The sequence below is a fragment of the Capricornis sumatraensis genome, chromosome 1 (assembly GCF_032405125.1).
Source record: "Capricornis sumatraensis isolate serow.1 chromosome 1, serow.2, whole genome shotgun sequence".
Classification (NCBI taxonomy): Eukaryota; Metazoa; Chordata; class Mammalia; order Artiodactyla; family Bovidae; genus Capricornis; species Capricornis sumatraensis.
This window is the reverse complement of record NC_091069.1, coordinates 165,321,306-165,328,058: the sequence shown is the minus strand read 5'-3', so window position 1 is coordinate 165,328,058 and position 6,753 is coordinate 165,321,306.

Here is a 6,753-nt window from a genome sequence, read left to right as displayed (position 1 = left end):
GATATTCAGATATCAGAATTTGTGATGGAAAGTGGGGATGCTCTGCTTTAATGGGCAAGTTTAATGAAGAAAAAACTATATTACCTTAGCTACTGGATCTCAATAACCAGGCATGATTTTTCTCTGTATATTTGCCAACAATGTAAGTGTGCCCAAATATATAAATAAGCTATGGATTTCAATTCATTTATGAATCTTCAGTAGGAAAATAAATTAGACACAAGTTTGGAGAATTAAGTGCCATAGAAATGCTAAAGACTGTCTCTAATAATAATGACAATGTAACTCCCACGGCTCCTACGTGCAGTGTGCACCTGCGTTGTCTTCTCTGAGCTTGGTCAGGTCATGTGCACAAGATACTCTGAAAAAGTGAGGTTTTAAAATTAGCCCCCATTTCTGGCTTGTCTGTCTCACCTGAATAATGGGGAAGTTAAGAACATGGGGCTCTGGAAACAGACAGCTCTTGGGTTGAATCAGCTACATAATTACTGGTGTATGACCTCAGTGACATCCTTAACCTTTCTGTTACTTACTTTCTTCATCTGCAAAAATGGCGATAATAATAGCACCTATTTCTTTCATCAAGTTGTTATGAGGTTTAAATAAAATAATGCTTATAAATGAATAAATTAGTTATGATTATTAATTTTTTCAGGCAATATAGCAAGTCTGAATTGAATTCCCAAGCCAGAAAAGCCTTGGAGACTAGAGATCAGGATGTAACTGAGTAAAAGTTCAGAGATGGCAAAAGACAGGGATCTGTGACACAAGTAACTGGTCTTGCAACCCTGTTGTCACCTGGAAATGATTGCCCATAGCTACGGCCACCCCCAGAATGAAAGAAAGTGAAAGTGAAGTCGCTCAGTCATGTCCGACTCTTTGCAACCTCATGGATGGTAGCCTACCAGGCTCCTTCATCCATGGGATTTTCAATGGCAACCCATTTCCAATACTGGAGTGGGTTGCCATTGCCTTCTCCAGGAGATCTTCCCAATTCAGGGATTGAACCCGAGTCTCCCACATTATAGGGAGACGCTTTACCATCTAAGCCACCAGGGGAACCAGCACAGATACATTAAATAAGTCACAAATTTTGGATTTAGGAAGACACAATCTGAAGTTGGGCTCAACTCAGACCCCTATATTGTGCAATCCTGGGAAAGTTACTGAAATTCTGTCTCAGTTTCTTAATCTGTAAAAAGAAGATATCAGTATCCACCTTCAGGGTTACTATAAATATTAAAATGAGGTGATATCTGCAAAGTACTAGTGCCTAGTACAGAGGGCAGCCAGAAGTGGTAGTGACTCTTATCTTCAGAAGGAGGTTAAGAACTCAAGGTGTTTTTGTTTTTGTTGTGTTTTGCTTACTCCATGTCCTCAAAGAAAGAAAACAAATAATTAACACCGTATAAATCTTAATGAGTAACTTCCTAACAAATTCAAATGGGAGTCTGGTATGGAACCAGGAGCCCAAAAAAGGCAACGGACAGATATTCCAGGCAGATTGTGGTTCCACACTGAGGGACAGAATATCATCAAAGCAGAATGCATGTCATAGCTCATGGGGGCCTGACCACACAATGTTCCTCTGATTTTTAAAGCAGATTAGACACTCACTCAAAGAGATGCTGTATAATCATAAGGGATTTGATTTAGATCATACCTGAATGGTCTAGCGGTTTTCCCTACTTTCTTCAATTTCAGTCTGAATTTCTCAATAAGGAGTTCATGATCTGAGCCACAGTCAGCTCCCAGTCTTGTTTTTGCTGACTGTAGAGAGCTTCTCCATCTTTGGCTGCAAAGAATATAGTCAATATGATTTCGGTGTCGACCATCTGATGATGTCCATGTGTAGAGTCTTCCCTTGCATTGTTGGAAGAGGGTGTTTGCTATGACCAGTGCGTTCTCTAGGCAAAACTCTATTAGCCTTTGCCCTGCTTCATTCTGTACTCCGAGGCCAAATTTGCCTATTACTCCAGGTGTTTCTTGACTTCCTACTTTTGCATTCCAGTCCCCTATAATGAAAAGGACATCTTTTTTGGGTGTTAGTTCTAAAAGATCTTGTAGGTCTTCATAGACCCATTCAACTTCAGCTTCTTCAGCATTACTGGTTGGGGCATAGACTTGGATTATCGTGATATTGAATGGTTTGCCTTGGAAATGAACAGAGATCATTCTGTCATTTTTGAGATTGCATCCAAGTACTGCATTTCAGACTCTTTTGTTGACCATGATGGCTACTCTTTTCTTCTAAGAGATTCCTGCCTGCAGTAGTGGATATAATGGTCAGCTGAGTTAAATTCACCCATTCCAGTCCATTTTAGTTTGCTGATTTCTAGAATGTCGACGTTCACTCTTGCCATCTCCTGTTTGACCACTTTCAATTTGCCTTGATTCATGGACCTAACATTCCAGGTTCCTATGCAATATTGCTCTTTATAGCACCAGACCACTGGTCATTCAGGTATGACCCAAATCAAATCCCTTATGACTGTACAGTGGAAGTGAGAAATAGATTTAAGGGACTAGATCTGATAGACAGAGTGACTGATGAACTATGGATGGAGGTTCATGACATTGTACAGGAGACAGGGATCAAGAACATCCCCATGGAAAAGAAATGAAAAAAGCAAAATGGCTGTCTGAGAGGCTTTACAAATAGCTACGAAAAGAAGAGAAGCAAAAAGCAAAGGAGAAAAGGAAAGATATAAGCATCTGAATGCAAAGTTCCAAAGAAAAGCAAGAAGAGATAAGAAAGCCTTCCAGAGTGATCAATGCAAAGAAATAGAGGAAAACAACAGAATGGGAAAGACTAGAGATCTCTTCAAGAAAATTAGAGATACCATTGGAATATTTCATGCAAAGATGGGCTCGATAAAGGGCAGAAATTGTAGGGACCTAACAGAAGCAGAAGATATTAAGAAGAGATGGCAAGAATACACAGAAGAACTATAGAAAAAAGATCTTTATGACCAAGATAATCATGATGGTGTAATCACTCACCTAGAGCCAGACATCCTGGAATGTGAAGTCAAGTGGGCCTTAGAAAGCATCACTACGAACAAAGCTAATGGAGGTGATGGAATTCCAGTGGAGCTATTTCAAACCTGAAAGATGATGCTGTGAAAGTGCTGCACTCAATATGCCAGCAAATTTTAAAACGCAGCAGTGGCCACAGGACTGAAAAAGGTCAGTTTTTATTCCAATACGAAAGGCAATGCCAAAGAAGGCTCAAACTACCACATAATTGCACTCATTTCACATGCTAGTAAAGTACTGCTCAAAATTCTCCAAGCCAAGCTTCAGCAATACGTGAACCATGAACTTCCAGATGTTCAAGCAGCTTTTAGAGAAGGCAGAGGAACCAGAGATCAAATTGCCAACATCCGCTGGATCATCGGAAAAGCAAGAGAGTTCCAGAAAAACATCTATTTCTTCTTTATTGACTATGCCAAAGCTTTTGACTGTGTGGATCACAATAAACTGTGGAAAATTCTTCAAGAGATGGGAATGCCAGACCACCTGACCTGCCCGTTGAGAAACCTATATGCAGGTCAGGAAGCAACAGTTAGAACTGGACATGGAACAACAAACTGGTTCCAAATAGGAAAAGGCATATGTCAAGGCTGTATATTTTCACCCTGCTTATTTAACTTATATGCAGAGTACATCATGAGAAACACTGGGCTGGAAGAAGCACAAGCTGGAGTCAAGATTGCCGGGAGAAATATCAATAACCTCAGATATGCAGATGACACCACCCTTATGGCAGAAAGTGAAGAGGAACTAAAAGGCCTCTTGATGAAAGTGAAAGAGGAGAGTGAAAAAGTTGGCTTAAAGCTCAACATTCAGGAAACTAAGATCATGGCATCTGGTCTCATTACTTAATGGGAAATAGATGAGGAAACAGTGGAAACATAGTCAGACTTTATTTTGGAGTGCTCCAAAATCACTGCAGATGGTGATTGCAGCCATGAAATTAAAAGACGCTTACTCCTTGGAAGAAAAGTCATGACCAACCTAGATAGCATATTCAAAAGCAGAGACATTACCTTGCCAACAAAGATCCGTCTAGTCAAGGCTATGGTTTTTCCAGTGGTCATGTATGGATGTGAGAGTTGGACTATGAAGAAAGCTGAGCGCTGAAGAATTGATGCTTTTGAAGTGTGGTGTTGGAGAAGACTCTTGAGAGTCCCTTGGACTGCAAGGAGATCCAACCAGTCCATTCTAAAGGAGATCAGTCCTGGGTATTCTTTGGAAGGAATGACGCTAAAGCTGAAACTCCAATACTTTAGCCACCTCATGCGAAGAGTTGACTCATTGGAAAAGACTCTAATGCTGGGAGGGATTGGGGGCAGGAGGAGAAGGGGTCGACAGAGGATGAGATGGCTGGATGGCATCACCGACTCAATGAATGTGAGTTTGAATGAACTCCGGGAGTTGGTGATAGACAGCGAGGCCTGGTGTGCTGCAACTCATGGGGTCGCAAAGAGTTGGAGACGACTGAGCAACTGAACTGAACTGAACAAAGAGATGCTACAATAAACTCTAAATACTGTGTAAGAAATTAAAAGCCTCATTTAAATTTGTAAGTAGTGTGATATATAATGATTCTTGAAAGAGTAAGACCAGCAATAATCTTCTAGTCCTTGCCTTCTCCACTTTCTCACTTCCATCCACTCTTAACTAACACCCTTCACTGAGGTCATCAGTAATCTCATAATTTCCAAGTCCGTTAGACACTCTGCAATTGTAGTTTATTTGACTCCTTCACCTATTCCCACTTGCCCTTAAACAATAAAAGCTACAATATTTTATGTGAATTGTGCCAGACATGATGTTAGAGCCATGATTCTCAATGGGGAGAGCAATTTTGCCCCACAAGGGACAGTGACAATGTCAGAGACTTGTTTCACTGTCACCTCTGGAGGGAGGGCCATGTTACTGGCATCCAGTGGGTAGATGTCAGGGATGTTGCTAAAAATCCTACAGTATAGAAAACAGTACCCCCTCACCCCAACAAAGAATTTTCCAGCCCCAGTTGTCAATAGTGCCAAGACTTTGCATGTATAATTTTATTTGATCATTACAATAACCCTATAGAGTGGGTAGGATTGTCCTCATTTTGCTGATGAGGAAATCAGGCTATTGTTATGAATTACTTAGAAAGTCAAAGAATTGATGCTTTTGAACTGTGGTGTTGGAGAAGACTCTTGAGAGTCCCTTGGACAGCAAGGAGATCCAACCAGTCCATCCGAAAGGAAATCAGTCCTGAATATTCACTGGAAAGACTGATGCTGAAACTGAAACTTTGGCCACCTGATGCGAAGAACTGACTCATTTGAAAAGACCCTGATGCTGGGAAAGATTGAAGGCAGGAGAAGAAGGGGACAACGGAGGATGAGATGGTTGGATGGTATCACCGACTCAATGAACATGAGTTTGAGTAAACTCTGTGAGTTGGCCATGGACAGGGAGGCCTAGCGTGCTGCAGTCCATGGGGTTGCAAAGAGTCAGACACAACTGAGTGACAGAACTGACTGACTTAGACAGTGACTTTTTTTTTCCCAGCTGGGCTGGGTCTTCATTGCTGTGTGTGGGTTTTCTCTAGGGGCAGCAAGAGGGAGCTACTGTCTAGTTGCGGTGCGTGGACCTCTCATTGCAGTGACTTCTCTTGTTGCAGAGCATGGGCTCTAGCCTGTGCAGGCTTCAGTAGTTGCAGCATAAAGCTTCTAGAGTACGGGCTCAGTAGCTGTGGCACTCAGGCTTAGTTGCCCCATAGTATGTGGAATCTTCCCTGATCAGGGATTCAATCCTTGTTCCCTACATTGACAAGCAGATTCCTAACCAGTGGACCACCAGGGAAGTCCACTTAGAGAGTGAATATTAAGTTCACAAATTCTCTAGACTCTTTACTTCTCCTACTAGAGAACAGTTTACTTGATGGCATATCTATCAAAAGAAGAAAGAAAAAAGAAAATCCAGCCCTGTTCTGTGTTATATAAGCAGTGCTGCTTAAAAAAAAAAAAAAAAAATCCTAAATAAAATCTAAGGAGGGAGGAAGTTGAAACAATTAGCTGAGAAATAGGGAGTAACCTAGCATCTCAGTCATTTTCTGCTTTCATCTCCCACACCCACAACCCATCAGGAACTGCCTGGGCAACCAAGGCTTACCCCACAGCTATGCTAAAGAATCTAAGACCAGAGATAGTGTAACGCAAAAAGTAAGTAAATCAGAAATTGTAATGGTGATTCCAACATCAGGCTCAGAATTGATTTTCAGAGTCAAGGGTTTCCCTTCATATAATTAGTCACTGACACTCAGCTGTGCTATTTTTAAGCAGCTGCCAAACCTCAGCAGAGTAAAATGTCCAGCACAATGGTAACAAATATCCCAAGGTTTTATGCTTCCCTCCTATCCAAAAGATGAGATAAGGCCAAGACATCACTACCCAACTGCAGACCCCAGGAAAATGTGATTCCTGGCCACTGATTTCCAACATGGCCTAGTTGCAGAAGCAAAAACGTTCCAGGCCTGAGCCTGTCTCAAAGGTGAAAATATCCTTGAACAATCAGAAAGCTTTGTATTTTCCCAAAAGCTCTTGGCAGTAACAGTGCTATCTCCGGGGTAGCGGCTGCCCTTCTCCGAATAATGAGAAAATTATAATTATTATCAAAAATTATTATTATGCTTTAAAATATATTTAGTGCAAACAGTGTGCCAAGATAAAGAACGTTTTTTTTTTTTAAACA